The 17325-nt window shown below is 37.5% G+C and overlaps 1 protein-coding gene across 5 annotated transcripts in view; it reads left to right on the top strand.

Moving 5' to 3' along the window:
- Positions 1 to 207: 207 nt before the first annotated feature.
- STAG2 (STAG2 cohesin complex component) overlaps positions 208 to 17325 on the top strand; it is a 119213-nt gene continuing 102095 nt past the window's right edge. For 2 of the 5 annotated variants that reach the window (XM_039874694.1, XM_039874691.1), the window contains exon 1: positions 1302 to 1432. The gene's annotated coding sequence lies outside the window, so the exon portion shown is untranslated. Of the gene's footprint in view, positions 536 to 1301; positions 1433 to 17325 lie in introns of those variants that run through there. The other 3 variants (XM_039874693.1, XM_039874695.1, XM_039874692.1) reach the window with 3 other exon arrangements.

Raw genomic sequence — 17325 nt, 5'->3', positions numbered from 1 at the left:
CCAGCCGCGATTGGCTGGTGACTGGGAGGAGTACGCGGAGTGGGAGGGGTGGGAGCCCCGCGCTGCAGTGCTAGCACGCTGACGCTAGATGCCGCTCCCTCCCAACGGGAGCCGAACGCGGGTTCGTGGCCGACAGATGGCGCCTGCGCGTTCCATTCGCCTCCAAGTCGCCGAAGAGCGAACACCCCAAACAATCCCGAAGCGCCACCAAAAAAAAAAAAAAAGAAAAACGAAAAAAAAAAAAACCCCGCTGATCCGGACTGCCACTTTCAAAACCCCCCACCGCTCTAGAACCGCGGGAGCTTCCGTCCCTGAGTAGAATTCGAGGGTGTAAAGAAGAGGAAGGGGAAAATATCTTGTACCAGCCCAGGGGTGAAGAAGCCCCCGGCCTGAGAAAGAAGGAAGGAGTGGGGGAGGCGAACAGTCTCGTTGCTGCCTCTGTGTACGCTGAGGGGGGAGGTAAGTTATAAAATGGCGGAGGCGAAGCTTCTAGAAGTTTGGAGGGGCACCCGGACGGCGCGGGGCCCACCATGAGGTGTGTACGGTCGAAATAGGGCGCGAGAGAGGAGTTGGGAGGAAAAGCGATTGGGCGCTCCGTTGCCATTTAATTTCCCCTCTTCCTTTGCCCCCAGCGGGGCCAGCCGTAGACCGGGTGGCCAAGTCAAGGCGGGGGTACTTGTCATCCCCGCATAACCCCTAGCCCTTTTCTCCGTTGTACCAAGTCGCTACGTCCACACTGTCAAGGAACTTCCAGCCCCCTTCTTCCCTACCTCCTACTCCTAGAGTGGCTTTCTACCGCAGGACTCTTCTTTTCGACTACCCTCCCTGAAGATTTTCTCTTCCTTCCCTCGCCCCACTCTCCCTCGGGGCCTCTACGGAGACCACCCCCCTCCCCCCAAGGGTGGCCCAAAATGGAGAACGCAGAGCAGCGCAAGATGGAGGCTCCGCTTCTCTGTGTAGCATTAGATTTAGGTGCCTTTTCTCTGGCAGGCTCTTGAGGCTGGGAGAGTCAAAACTGGAGGTGGGGTGGAGTGCGAGCCGTAGTCGGGGGAGGCAAGCCGGGGAGGCTGTGGTTGGGTGGGGGAGAGCGCGGTATCGCGGTGAGGGGAAGGAGAGCAAAATGGTGTGCTGGGGAACTGGGGAGGGGGCATAGAGGAGTTTGAAGTTGTGTATATTTGGGCCTGACCTCTGAGGGAGAGGTACCCACTTAATTCTTGCCACCTCCTCGTGCCCCTCCCTCCCCTTCCCTCCTTCCTTCCTTCCTCCTCCTCCCCTCTCTCCCTCCCTCTCTTCCCTTCCAGAGAGGGAACAACATTCATGTGACGGGCCCCTCTGCTTCTCCCCCGCCCCATCATCTCCAGCGCGTGGTGGGGGAACTGCTGGGGAAAGCGATTGGCATCGATCTCTCCATCCCTTCCGAGGCCCGACTTCGGTCAGTTTTCTTCGGACAACAATTTTATAAATAGGTTGGGGTCTGGCGGTGTTGTCCCCCGCGTGCAGCCCTTGCCCCGAAGGGGGCCCTGCCTGGCTGGCATGGGAGGAAGGGGGGAAGGGCGGGAGTGGAAGGCTGTTTGTTGGGGCTTTTGCCACTTTGTTTTAGTTTTAGTGCTGCTTTTCGTTCCCACTCCCAATCTGCGCTGTCTTTCTTCTTCAAGAGACACGAACTGGATCTGATCCCCACCCAGGTAGGTACAGCTTCTGCTTTTTCCCTCCACACTTTATATCTATGTGGGGTTGACTTTTTTCTCTCTCTCTCACCTGCTGATTTGTGGATTTATGATTTTAGGGACGAAAAGGGTCAGATGGGCCATTGGAAAGAGACGGTGTGGGAAACAGCATCAAGTAGTTTCGCAAAACTTTGAGCCCCATTCCCATTCTGGCCTACATTGTAAACGTATTGTTGATTTCTGCCCTTTTTTTTTTTCCGTCGCGAGAATGTCTTGTTTTGCTTTTAGTTTTTAATAAGACGCTGTACTTTCGACATTTAGTTTCCGCTGCCCCTTGGTGTACATGTCATTTTATTTTTAATCCTGAACTGTAACGGGTTTTATCGTGTGATTTTTTTCGTGCTGCTGTGTTCAGCTTTAATTTTTAATATCACATTAGTAGTTTCATCCGGTTTGTGACTTTCTCCGTGGCCTAGAAATGTTTTATACGTTGTTGCCTATCACCGCCCTCCTTTCTCTTGGAGTTTTTAAATTGGGGGTCATGGTGTTCGATTAAATGTTTTTTTGTACAGTTCACGTGATATATCTATTAGAAACTTTTGATCTGTAGGATTAGGTTGAAGTAAATGAAAAGCTTGTGTTGGTTTGAAATTTCCCGTGAATATCTTTCTCTCACACTGGAGTGTAAATTCTATACCCCTTTTCTCCCACGGACCGCCGTATTTCACAGCAGCCACACCCTGCATTTGTCTCGGTGGATTGGACTCATTATCAGCTAATTTAGTGACTCTTAAACCACCATGATGGAACTTGCTTAAGCACGAAGCTTCCTTTCCTGTTTAGTCCTAGTGGTTAGTGTCGAAAGAGGAATAATCGAGGTTTCTTGATGAATCCTGGTGCAGTCCAACCTCTGCCTTTTTTCTGTTGTCTTTTTCCTACTCCGGGCTGTTGGCGGTGTCAGCACCGCTGCTGGGGGCGGGGGGTGGAGGGGAGAAAGAGTCGGGTTACCGAAGTGCGTCATTCCTGGCTCTAGCAGGGCCTGCTCGGGAGCTGCTGGTGTTTGTTACTGTCCTCGCAGCACTTTCCTGCCAACCTTCTCTCTGCGTATTGGTTAGGAGCTAAAGCAGGAGGCGGTCTCCTAATTCTATCTGTGGACTAGCGCGTTGCGTTTAAGGGTATATATGTGGAACTGACAAAAAAAAAAAAAAAGACCGGCCCCGGAAAAATGGATACATTTTTGTTTAATGACATATAATTCAGGTAGTTTAGACTTGCTTTCATATATTTTTCCAATGAACGATGGAGTTAATTTTGAACATTTTAAACCACTTAACGTTAAAATGCCTGGTTTTCTTTCTACATTGATATCTATAATTAGGGATCAGGAGGACCAGTTAAGGCATAAGTAAGTGTTCAGCGGTCTTTCAAGTGGTTGAATTGTAATTTTATGACACATGTTAAACAGTCTTTTTTCCTCATTTTGAGCCAAGGTGCTACATAGATGCAAGCTAATTGCACATGTTAAAGTTCATTTTCATCACACTCCTATTTATCCTTTTAGATATAATTTTAAATATGTCCTCAGGATCTTATAGACGTCATTAAAATTCTTAAAGATGGCTATTTTTTTTGTTTGTTTTTAACTGAATTCTTAAATTCACCACGTAACAAGGAGTCGTGTAGAGGGTGGCTGTATAGCTATCCTGTTAGATTCTTGTCTTGCTAGTCTTAGATACTTGCTAGTGTTATCTTTGGATTTTTTCTCAGTGTACTTCCGGAGCACAGTGTCTTCCTCTTAATTCTTTTCTGAAGATAATAATTGGGGGAGGAAGTGGTGGAAGGTAGAGATCAAGCAAAAATAGCCTTGAGTTGATAATTGTAGCTGGATGGTGAGTACAGGAGAGCTCATTGTACTATTCTCTCTACTTTTGTGTATACTTAAATTTGCATAATTAAACTTGAAAATTTTTCAAATTGTCTTGCAATTTCGTTGTAATGACTTAAATTTATATTTACATATCAGTTATTTGCATGGGAAACTTGTGCTTGTGTATAAGTAATTACACAATGCTAATATATCAGCTTACAAAAAGTATTTAATTTGAACCCGTGTAGAAAAAGCAATATAAAAACTTATAAATTGGTTGAACTTTAAATGTTTGTAACTTAGTCTGAATGTGCTCTACTTTTAGTTTCTTTTTTAATCCTTTGAAAATAGGAAAATTTCATTTGCAAATTTTGTAAATTCTGCTTGGTGTCTATTTCATTAAGTTGGAGTTACAGTGAGTCATCAGTATGAAAAGATTTACTATTAATAGGAGGGGCTTTGGCAGTTTGGAATAAGTGACAGTGGAAGGGATTCAGGTGCCCTAGGGAGCATTCCTGGTAGGAAGATTGAAGTAGGAGTTGAAATCAGTTTCAGTATTTGGTGTTTAATGAATGGATAGAGAAAAGAATTGGAAAAGAAAAGTACTTACTAGCCATTCTTTCCCACCGTGAAATAACTATAGCATTCCGAGGTATCAGAGACTGGCAGTGGGGGAGGGGGATTTTTTTTAACCCGTATGAAAATGGATGTTTGCATACGAAATGAGTTAATCTCCCCCAAGGATCTGGTGCTATAGTTAAAAGTTCATATGTAAAGTATTTTAATGTTTCCTATTACAAAAATTCTGACCATTACCCATCAACTAAAATAAAAGTGCAATGCAGTTAAAACTCTGTCTCCTTAGAGTATTTGTGAATTGCTCCTAAATTCTTTGGAGGTAAGTGCCTTACTTTCTGCAGTTTTGTGGTGTTCAATGTCAGGGTTTTTCTCATATGATGTATTTTTGAATATATGTTAAAGTTCTAGAGAATCCAAAATAATGGATATTTAATTTTGTTCGATGAAGTGTGTTCCTTAATTGTGAAAACAAAATTCCACCTTCCTCTGGGAACAGACATTTCATAACTGTTAATATTAGTTTGTATATTTCATATTCATTTTAGCTTTAGAAAGATGTTAACATATTTTGAATTCTTATTTGCAAATAATTTTAAATAGATGATGATTGTGGCTTCAGATTTATTGTGCTGAGACAACAGCTAAACTACTAAACCAACAAATTATGAGTTTGGTAATTTTGAAGTCTATTTAGTTAGGATCTTTTTTAAAGCCCAAACACTTAGGATTTTAATGAAATTAAGTTCTGCATTCCTTTTTCATTTGTTCTTTAAGACCTTATTGACTTCAGGACCCATGGCCTGAAGAACTATGAATTAAAATGGGTGGTGAACAGGCGCAAGCTCAAATTATCTTTTGGGAATATAGGGTTAGATGTGAAAATACACTTTGGACAGTTTAGTAATGCATAATATTCTGCATGTTTAACTGATGTCACCCACAGTCATGTGGAGGAAGGGAGTAAACAGTGAATAGCATGTTCTTTTTACTTCGGGTTCTTTATAATAGATGGAAGACTTCAGTTTTTTGATGCTGCAAGTTAACTTTTGAGCTTAAAATTTACGTTAACATACACAATGATCTACTACAGCTCAATGGGATAACATTCATATCTCTTTAATGTGACTTTTTTGTGTCTCACGCTTTTTGTTTGTTTTTTTTTAAAAAAACCTCTTGTATTAGTGCTCTAAAATTGCTATTAGATTATTCAAAGCCTTGAACGTAACAGTAACAGTTTTACTGTACAGTGGAGCACTATGGTATATCTTTGGAAAGTTGGGGAGCATAGCAAAGGAAAGAGTTAATCTCAGCAATGGGTATCAGTATATGTGTGATTAATCATTGGAGAGTAAAGAAAAACCTTTATAGGTACAGGTTATTTTAAAAGTTCTTTACATTTTCCTTTTGTAATTTTCTACTTTTGATATATGTTTAAGACTTAATTTGTGGTTCAATAGTGATCCTGTATAATAGATCTCCAGCTGTAATGAGCAGTGGTTATTGCATGTTCTGTCTGGCCAAAGATATGTGAGAAAACAAAATTGTTAGTTTGATTTTTTTTCAGTCGCCTGAGTTGCCTGCTTTGCATTTAATTTAACCAAATTGTATATATCTTCAGTGTAAATGGTGTTGCTTGGTGGAGTCTTAATTTTTGTATATGCACATTAAAAAAAACTACGTCTTTTTAGCAACCGTGGTAATCTGCCTGAATTGTGTTTTATTTACTTACTTATTTTTCTATTATGTTTATTATGTTGAAACAGTAGTTATTTCTAAATTGTGTTTTTAATGTATGCTTACAGTTCTATATTTGATAGTAACCAATAGAAAACAAGAAGTCTTTACATAAGCTTTGTCTAGTCAAGAGATTATTGGAGTTGTTTTAAACTCTCCTTCTGCCAAAGGAAGAGAAGGTGAACAAGGTTAATGGTCTGTTCTTTTTTATTCTTTTAATTGGAAAATACATGGCTGGGCTTGATGAGACAAACTAGGGAGATTTCTATAAACTGTGGATAATCTCTAATATACAACTCGAAGGTAGAATTCCTTTATAAAAAGTAGTTTAAATTCTGCTAGGGGTGGGAACAAGTCCTGTTTACACTGTTGCATGGCTAATATTTGTTGTAATGGGATTTGACCTATAACTTGTTGATCCTGAGATAGTCTAAGAAAGTCCTAATTTACTTGCTATTTGAGTTCCTTTTGAATGCCAAAAACTGCTATATGTTTTAACATGTATTGTTTAATTTTCTCAGCTACCTTGAATTACAGGTGGTTATCATTTTTCAGATGGGGAAATCGAGGCTCTCAGAGTAAATGACTTGTCACATAATAATTTGCAGCCTGAATTCACACCAGAATTAGTTTGGTCTCAAAACTTTTGTGCCTTTTCGTTAAGCTCAGTGATTTCCCTTAACTGTTTTAGGTCTTGGGTTATCTATAACCAGAAAGCATGTGTCATTTTAATGTTATAAAAACGATTTTTTCATGTATAGTGCAAGATAAACAGGGTTAGATGAGTTGCTGCCTGAAGTCTAAATTGTGTTTTATACTATTAGTCGAAATAGTTGAAATAAATCTGAGCTTTGGTTTTGTTTGAGTATGCTCATTTTACAAAAGTTTGTGGGATAATATGTTGAATTCTTTTTTTTTGGTCATACTACAGAAGGTAGAATGGTTTCACTTTTTTCCTCCTTTAGGTCATTTATACTCTATACTGAATGTAGGCTAAGTGTGTCTGAGAATAGTTCTCCCCAATCATTCAGCTTGTTTATTGAGTGGTTGGTTTTGAAATTAAAATTTAAATGACTCTTTTATAATTCACTGCTCTGATTGGTTCTGTAGGGGGGGATTGTTTTTGTTATCTAATGGTACTTTAAAAATATTTTAAGTGTTAGTATCTTCTGTGTTTCTACTTTCTACTCTAGTTTATCTTTTCACTTTATTAAATTTTGTTGTTTTTATTTTTATCAGGTAATAGATAATATCGGTGCCGCGGATTATTAGATTCATTAGTGATCAGAATCGATCTCGGCTTTCTTTGCTTTTCCTCTTTCTCCTTCCTGTGTTTCATAAACTATAATTAGAATTTTTCTTATCTGAAGGAATGCTAGATGTTGGATATCTAGCCTAAGATAAATTAGTGGAGATGAAGTAAAGCTGAATATATTAGTGCTTTTCATAGCCGTGAGTCAAATTTATATACTTTGTGTTTATCATTCATTTAAGCTCCATTCTGTAGGAAATAATTTTTCCAGGTGATGCGGTGTTCTGTCCAGATGCTTTGTTCAATATTGAGTCTTTTCATCTGTATTTTCCCTTTTGTACTCTAAGGATACCAAGACCCTGGTGTCTCAAGGTATCCATTGAATTAATTTCTCTCCTGTGCATTTAGAAAGATACCAATTATGTACCATTCTTGGGAGAATTCAGGAAATTGTCACTCAAATCATTTTCTGAGTTCCGTGGTTAACATAAGGAACCCTGGTTGAGAAAGGCTGCTAGAATATTCAGAGACTTGGTTTGGCACTAACCAAATTTTTACTTTCAGTTCCTTTCCTGTCAGTAACTAATATAGTCTCTACTAAAATTTATGTGTGATAAAATGTGAATGCAATTGATAATATTGCCATCTCTGTGGGATAAATTGGTTAGTGTTGATTTCAAGCAGTTAGTACTACTTAGTTGTTTTAAAGAATTGAATGTAGAGCGTTAAATGCCTAATTTTATTTGTAAAAAGGAATATTGTAAAAGCTCTGTTTATTATGCAATTCAAAACTTTTTATAAAGTCTTTGTCAGCGACTATAACATTAACAATAGCTAACACCGAGGTCTCACTATATGCCAGACACAGTTACAGATGTTTTATGTGTATTAGCTCACTTAATCTTCATAACCTTACGGGGTAGGATGAACATATGATTTATTGTTCAAACCAGGATACTTTTGAGACCGAAAGAGGGCACTAACCAGATGACATGCTGGGAAGATAGTATAAACTAAGACCGTCTCAGAGAAAGTAGAATGTATGATGACCCTAATTAATACTTTTTCAGAAGAGGAAACCAAAGCATAGGGAGGCCAAGTAACTTGCCCAATTAGTAAGTGCTAGGAAGGGATTTGAAACCACTACAGAGATTTCTTTGGACATGAAAGTGATTTAAATTACTTTAGACTTCCATATTCTGAGAGTTTGTTTATTTTTACTCTTTTGGAGAAGTTTTTATTGGGATGGGGTCGATAGTAAAAGATGAGATAAAGTGTTTTTTTTTTTTTTAAAGCTGGTAGAATTTCCAGTTGGCTTTTTTCAAGTGACTGTTAATACTTCAGTGATTATGTGTCTTAATGTTGAAAAGCAACTTCTCTGAGGTCTGCCTAAATAAAAAAAGAGAACTCCAGGATAATTATTTTTACTGTTTACATCTGTGTTTGTTTCCCTTACATATTCAGACTCCTTTACCGTTTTCTTAGGAGGAAATGTGAATTGTATAATGTGATATTTCATGGAGGTTCTGATGTAGAAGATGAAAAAAAAAACTGAAAGGAGTATTTTCTGAGTAGGAAGAGTGGTATTAGAAAAGAGGAAAAGTTTCAGTTTAGGGACTTATCCGAAGTTAAACTGATTCGGTAACAATTTGAAAGTTAAGTCTTAAAAGAGATTGGTGTGTCATTTCATAAAATTAATAGTTCTCTTTTATTTTTGGTGACCTATGTTTGCGGTACCTCCCGCCCCCAAAAAAATGATTACCGTAGGTGAATTCAAATATTTGGAGAAATAATTTCAGCATAATCACAGATTTACTATATTGTAAACTAAGATAGTTCCCCTTTTTTTTCTTTTAGTAAGTGTGAGTGGTAGAGATCTAATCTGAAGAAGACTTCAAGTTTTGTTTTCATACTTGGGTATTTTAATATTTCATTGAGGAATTCACTTTTGGGAGTTTTGTTGATGTTTTTTGAAAACAACCAAGAGGTCATTAAGTAGGTCTATTCAGTTTTTAGAAAGTATTTTATTTAATTTAGTTCATTAAAGCTGTCATGAAATTAGAAGGGACGTGGGGAACTGCATTTCTTAACAGGTGAAAGAATTTGAGTGAATGGTAGGCAAAAGTTTATTTCTCATGTATTTGATTTATTATATAAAAGTAATAGTTTTTAAAAAAGCTATTGCTGGTTTTTAATCTGGGGCCCATGGGTAGGGTGTAAAGTGTGTGTGTGTGTGTGTGTTCAGGTTCTCAAAAAGGTTCATTCATTGTTATATCAGCTAGTACTGAAAGTGCCTACAGAATCGTGGATATACAGTGGTAAACTAGGTTATATAGTCTCTGCCCTCAGGAAGCATTGTCATTTGGGCTTTATCATGGGGAGGGGTTAAAAATAACCCTTTAAAAAAACATTATGTACTGGATTATTATATATTAAAGAATATTAGGCTAAAACCAATAGCCATCAGTCAATACAGTTTTGTTACAAGTATTTAAAAATAGGGTTTACTCTGGATAGCTTTAGGGGGAAAAGAACAATTGAGGACTGTTAATGAAGCCTTGGAATGCTTCAGTGTTTGGTAGTTGTTACATTAAGTTAAAAGAGCCCATGATCATCCCCTATAACTAGTTACTATTATCCAAAGGTTGAAACCTTTCTCAATGATATTATGATTCTGTGTAAAAGCAAAAGGCTCAATCAACAATCATTTTGTTATGGGACTCTTGTGTCTTTATTTCAAGTTCTAAATGCTTGCTTTAAAATAGGAATTTAAATTTATATATGCTAATGTTTTACTTTTGGATTCTTTGTTGGAATGTTCGTTTGAATGTCTTTGTAACTATATGATTCTCATTAAATTAATTATATATGATACGTATGATGATTTATTTAAGTTTGATATATTTGAAGTATTTCCATTTCAGGTTTGGGATACATGATATCCTCTTTTCTTGGCTTTCTAACCTTTTTTTCTCTTCAAAACCAAGGAGAAATTTTCTGTACTCACCAGTGTGTCTACTGTCTTGTAGCTAATTTACAAATTTTATGGTGACTAGAATAGTATTACAAAGAACACGGTTAATATCCTCTTACTAAAAAAGGCCTTTTTTGTGGTTTAAAGAAGTAGTATTAAAGATAGGAATGTGAACCTTTGAGGATTTCCCTTCTTTACTAAAGAAGTAGAGAAAACGTAGGAAATATTAGCAAAGCCATAATGTTTTCCCTTTGGGATATGTCCCTCCCTGTTTCCACACTCATCCAGGCCAAAAGACATTCCTCAGACTTTATCCCTGGCAGGAGAATTGGGGAAGTGGTGTTAGCTATGGCTGGCAGGGAAGCAGAAGCATGAAGGTATGTTTTTGAAAAGCAAATTTGTCAATGACAAATGGATTTTTCCAGCTCTGAGTATATGTACTTTTTTGAGTTTTGATTAAATATCAATGCATAATGTGCTACTATTCATTGAAGACTATTCAGTAGTTGGGTGTTCTAAATATACTTGAAAAATTTCAGATAGATTATTTGGACAATACAGGATATTAGAAAAGATCCTTTTGTAGGGAATTATTTCCTAAACCTTTGAAGTTAGACTGAACAGTCACCAGGTTGCTGCAGAAAAATAGCAAACCTTACTTGAGAGGTAATTATTTGTGTGTGTGTGTTTATAAGTATGTGGTGTTTTAATGTACAATATTGGCGAATGTCCAAATTTGTCTCATAACTAGATTATTAATTTTTCCAGACTAGGAATTATGTTTTTATCTGATTTTGAAACCTTGTCTCATCGTGTAGTACATATACAAGTTCTCAAATAATTGAATTAAAACCTTAGTTTTTCTAGAAATGTAACTTTGCATTATAATTACATTTTTAATGTTCATATTAAAGAGCTGTATATTGGAAGAAAAGTAGTCAATTAGTTTCCTCTAGTAGGCTTTGCATTAATGATAAGCTTTAAGTTTGTATCTACAGGATATTATGTACTAGTTGTACCACGCTCCTTAACACCATTTTTTTTATTTTTATTTTTTACAACCCTGTAAGGTAGTTTGATGGTTATTTTCATTTACTGAGGTTCAGAATGGTTAAGTGACTTGCCCAAGATAACTCAGCTAGTAAGTAGCAGAGTTTTCTTTTGAATCCAATTCTAAGTCCAGCATTCTTTACACGGTGATACACTGCCTCCCAGTGGGATGACGTATAGATTTTGTAGTGATAACTTTTTGGAGGTAGAGAATTAAAGGAGACAATCCTAAATTGATGAGACTTAGGCAGACATGGGGAGAACGTGCAAAACTCAACACAGACAGTGATCCTGGCAGGAAATTGATTTATTTTCCATCAACATAGCAAAACGATGTTGAATGAAATGACATTTGAGAATCTGCTGTACCTAGGAAGTAGTGGAGCCTTGATGAGAACAGGCAATTTGGCTATAGAATCCATGTTCATAGCGCTACAGCACTATACTGCTGATTAGTTGACATTAATTTGAGTGGTTTCCTCATCCTGGCAATGTATTTAAGTCCTCTCTTTAATTGTGGAGCTATGTTTGTTCATCCTTATAGGAATTTTAGAGGTCAGCAGAGGATTAGGCAAATTTCTGATCTTCAGGTTCCCAAGTATAAAATAGATATAATCCTATTTGCCTTATGTTATTATGGAAGTTAGATAACAATACCTTTTCTGAGTGTACCAAACAACATCATGAGGGTTTTGCAGACATGGTAACCCCCAGGTAACTAATATTCTCATTCATTGAGTACATTTCTTGTGTCAGAGACCCGATGTACTATACTACCTTTACTTGTATAGGCCAGCGGTCCCCAACCCTTTTGGCACCAGGGACCAGTGCTTCTATGAGAATCTAATGCCTGATGATCTGAGATGGAGCTGAGGCAGAGATGGTAGTGCTGGGGAGCAGCTGCAAATACAGATGAAGCTTCGCTCACTTACCCACCACCGCTCACTTTCTGCTGTGAGGCTAGGCTGGGGACTGGTGCAGCCCCTGGCTCAGGGGTTGGAGACCCCTGATGTAGGGGATATTATACCCATTTTACAGATGAGAAAAACGAGGTCCAAAGAAATTAAGTAATTCACCTCAGGGCCTTTGTACTTGCTGGTTCCTCTGCCTGGCTTTGTTCCTCATTTCTTGAGGACATTTTGCTCAAGTAATTAGCCTTTCACTGAAGCATTCCTTGGCTATGCCATGTGAAATAGTGTCTTTTGTCCCTAGCACTCCCTTTCCTCCTTACTCTGCTTTATTTCTTGGCAAGGCTCTTTTCACCATTAAACATAACATGGATTGTCTCTTTCCCCATGCTAGAATGTAAAGTCAGTGGGGGCATGGATATTTGTCTTGTCTTGTTTATTGTCTTAACCCCAGCACCTAGAACAGTGTTTGAGACATAGTATAGATTGTACAATATTGAGTGGATGCATTGTGTGGTATGCTGAGACTCGCTAGACTGACTTTCAAGCTGATCGTGAATTAAACTGATTTAAGTTTTTAAACTGATTTAATTTTAATAGACCAAGATGGGCATTCCCTGGAACAAAAGAAGTCAAGTATTGTGGCATGTGCTTGGGTCTGTTTTGGTGTGGGAGTGGGGACACAGTTGAGTCTGAGTTGTAGTTCTTAGAAGCTTATTCTCATGAATTGCCTTGAATCCCAGGAGGAGTCTGTGCCCTGGTCTCACTTCTAGGTTCTGTGAAGCTTTTTCTCTCTTAGTAGAGGTCTGCCATCCAGCTTTTTCTTACTGCTTAAATTTCAACACCTCATTTTGCCTAAAGATTCATTCATTGACCAATTATGGTATATTTGTGATGTGTAGTTTTGAGCTAGTTGTGAAGCAAGGAGTTAGTTGACTTAAACAGGATTCCTGGCTTTGTCATTTATAATTTAGTAGGAAATAACATACATAAACCACACGTATGTACATATATTGTTTATATGTTTTAAAAAATTGCTATGTATTGAAACTTTTAATAATTACGTTTTAGTCAATATTTTGATAGCACATAAGTCATTATTTTCTGATGTCCTGGAAAACATACCTCTTTGTTTCTACTAAAAAAATTTCTTGCAATGTATGTAGTTGGAACATAGCAATAGATAATGTCGTACTACTATGCTCTTGCATTTAAATGGTAGCAGATTTTGGAGAGAGAGTCGAATTGTATTTTAGATACTTCAACCTTAAGCTGATATTATTGCATCTGGAGTTCAGCAGATAGAAGAGCAGGAGACAGGGATATACATTTGGGATCTCTATGCATAGAGTATATAGGCTTTTAGAGCAGGGAACTTATAAATAAAAAGCCAGAGGGTCAGGGATGAAAACCTCATTGCTATTTGGATAGCAATGGGACCGTTAATAGAGTGGTCAGGGAAATAGGAGAAAATCTAGGAAAATGTAGCATAAAATCCATAAGCATCTCAAATTTGAAGAGAATCCTGATGGCATGTTCTCTATCTGGGAGATGCTTTTAAATTGTATATGATATAAAAGCTGTTGTTCCAGTTATGTCAAGTGGAAATTATCTTTAAAGCTGGTATAATCAGTGATTATCCTTGTGTAGATTGTTTTCTTTGTGGCTTTTGGATATTGAGTTCTTCTACACAGACCTAGGTTACCAAGAATAAGGATAAGCTGGGAAGTGGTCCAGGGCAAGGGAGGACCTATCTGGCTTATTGCATTCTAAAAAGTTAACTAAAACTTTGTTGGACTTATTTCATATGAAACATTTATATTAGTGTGGAAAAACAAAGAATTGATTGTGCTTAAATATGTGAGTGGTATTAGATAATATACTGTAATTTATGTACTCTTCAAAATAGCTGTGATAATTATGATTGGATTTGCTGGAGTCTGTTTTGAAAAGGAAAACCTTTTTCTTTTTTCTCTGTACTTTCATGTGAAATAAGTGCATAGCCAGCCACTTACAGTTTTCTTCAGGTTTTATGGAAAAGTTAACCTTGGGTCAAAATAATGCCAGATATGAATATTTTATAAAATCTTATTAACTTTTCTGCTTCTTGGGAAAATATTTCAAAGAGAAATTATTATTAGTCTGAAAAACCACTCATAATTCTACTTTCTTCATTCCAAAAATACTTATTTTAATTTTGGTAAAATATACATAAATTTTACCGTTTTAACAATTTTAAGTGTAGAATTCAATAGCATTAAGTACCTTCAAATTGTGCAAACATCACCACTATCCATCTCCAGAACTTCCTCACCTCATAAGGAAACTGTTTACCCATTAAAAATTCCCTGCCTTCACGCCAACCTCAGTGTCTAGTAACGAGTGTACTGCTTTGTGTCTCTATGTATTTGACTATTCTTCGTACCTCATAGAAGAGGAAGCATAGACTAATTTTCCTTTGGTGACTGGCTTATTTTACTTGGCATAATGTTTTCAAGGTTCATCTATGTTGTGCATGTGTCAATTTCCTTCCCTTTTAAGCCTGAATAATCTGTTGTATGTATATGCCGCATTTTGTTCATTCATCCGTGATAAACACTTGGGTTGCTTCCACCTTTTCACAGTTGTAAAAATGCTGCTAGATCTACTTTCAATTCTTTTGTGTATGTTCCCAGAAGTAGAATTGATTCAAAAATATTTGAGTGTCTAGTATGTGGCAGGCACTATGTAAGCCCTTGAGGATATAACAATGAACAAGACAGGCCTGTTCCCCGCCCTCACAGAATTTAAAGTCTTGTTAGGGAGAAAAAAGATTAAATAAGCACTACAATTAAATATGTTAAGTGTTCCAAAAGGGTAAGTACAGAGTTCCATGTGCATGTTTTATATGGTTATAATTATGTATATATTAAGTGAAAATAATACAGAACATCAAATGATTTTCCATATTTCGATATAATCCCCATGTATAACCCTACTTCGCTACCCACCACCACATGGAGAATGCTCTTCTGCTTCTTTTCATATTTAAAAACAATGCACCTGGAATTTATTTTTGACTATGATGTGAGGTAGGGCTATTGTGGTATTGTGATTTATAAGAAATATATATTTGGTCTTCCTCCCATTTCTGGTACAGAGCTCCCCAGATCCTTGGCATTTCTGAAGTACCAAGAATGAAAAGGTGTCTCTTATGTTAATGAGGCGACTTTTGGAATGCACCTAAGGATGGGGGTTGGTTGGTTGCCGGTACTCCCAACCTGCAATTAGAGGGTTGGAACTTTCAGTCTTACCCCCTCCCCCTCGATCTCCAGGGAGGGGAGAGGGGCTGGAGATGGAACTCAGTCACCAATGGCCAATGATTTAATCAGTCATGTCTATATAACGAAGCCTCCATTAGAACCCAAAAGAACAGGGTTCGGAGAATGATTTGGGGAGAATGGTGCCCTCTGGGAGGGCATGGCATGGAAGCTCCAAAACCCTTCCCCATACCTTGCCCAATGCATCTATTCCATCTGGCTGTTCTTTTATAATAAACTGGTGATCTAGTAAACAAAAGGTTTCTCTTAAATTAATTGAACCTGAGAAAAGGGAACCTTGCCAGTCCCTCAGAAGCACAGGTAACAACCTGGACTAGCCACTGGTGTCTGAGATGGTGAGGGAGGAAGTCTTGTAGACCTTAACCCTTAAACTGTAGAATCTGGTGCTATATCCAGCCTAGATGGTATCAGAATTGAGTTGAATTATAAGAAACCCAGCTGGAGAATTACTTGATGTGCTGCGTGGAAACCCCTGAACGCATATTGGAATTGGTTCTGATTGAGAACCAATGTAGCCATTCACATTTTTGTCTTTTTTTTTTTTTTTTTTTGCAGCGTAGGGGGGGTCTTTTATTTTGTGCCATACCATGAATTACTTACTTATTTTTCTTGCTGTACATTTGTCTCTTTCTCCTCTGATTTAGATGGCATTGCTTCTCTGCGTTGCTTTGGTTTTTTCCCTTAATTATGTCCAGTGGGATCAAGCTGTAAGTCAGTGTGAAATTTTAAAGCTCTTTGTAAATGAACATGTATTGTTTTCCAATAGGGTTGTACTTACCTTACAGTGCCTCCATTGCTGTGGTATATGATAACCACATTATCCTTGCTTTGGCTATATTATAAGCAGTTTGCCTGTGGTATTTATTTCAGGTTCCTTTAATTTGTGTTCTTTTGATTAATAGCTAGAATGAATATTTCCCCTTATTTTTAAGCAAGGTACTTTGAATGTCACAGATAACACTTAAGTTTAATCTGAGGGTCTTTTAATTATGAGTATATAGTAGTTTCCTGGTTAATTACTGGTTTTTAATATTAGGTAAGTGTATCTAATTATTTTAAATTCGTTTTGTGTATTATTTTGTAATGCCTGTTAACCTTATTCATGGTTTTGGTTCATTTCAGTTTATAGACAGCAGTTGCTTAGGAAACCCGCAACAATCTATGCATCCTTTTGTCCAGCCCAAGAGTGCTAAGTTGCATTCAGTGGACAGTTTGTGGATGAGCTGTGCTCAAGTGTTTTATAAATTGTAAATAGAGTATGAGAAACCAATGTGGAAAGCCCAGGTTTTTTTTTTTTTTAACTCACTGCAATGTAATCTTTTTAGCAATGAAGCATACAGTGAGATTAAAACTTTGTTAGTAGTTGAGTATGTTTCTTGATAATGTACTTTTTAGTCATGAGCAGGCTAGAGAAAGTAAAATTGGCTGTTGGACATCATTCTTTAAAAAAACAATCACATGATTACATTTATGGTTATGCCAAGTAGGAGTCCATAGACTTCCCCATCTGAGAATTTGTCAGTGCCAAGGCATTTTGAAACCTTGGGAAAAGATATGCTTCTTTAGGATAGCTGAGAATGTTTGGGACTATCTAAGTTTAGTGATTAAAGATATACTAGCAGCTTTGTAGTGAAAAAAGTTTTAGATCTGGGAAGAGAAGTCCAGAGCAAGTGGAAATATAGAATAGTTAATTTTCAAACTCTATAGAGTAAGACTTATTTTAATTAGTTACAAAATGTATTTATAGCTTTAGTTAAAATGCTCATACATATTATGTGTAAATGTAGTAAATGGAGCCCTGCTCCCCTCGCAACACAGTCACCTTGTTTTATTTTCATGGTAGCTTTTACTACTACTTGGCATTTTCTTGTTTTCTTGTAGACTTTCTTCACCTTACTAAAATTTAAGCACCATGAAGCAGGGAGTTTGCTGTTTTAATACTGTGACCTCAGTGTCTCTAATGGTGCCTGGTAT

This window comes from Pteropus medius, unplaced genomic scaffold (assembly GCF_902729225.1).
Source record: "Pteropus medius unplaced genomic scaffold, Ma_sr-lr_union100, whole genome shotgun sequence".
Classification (NCBI taxonomy): Eukaryota; Metazoa; Chordata; class Mammalia; order Chiroptera; family Pteropodidae; genus Pteropus; species Pteropus medius.
The sequence above is the reverse complement of the archived record's forward strand: the minus strand, read 5'-3'. Positions and strand labels throughout refer to the sequence as shown.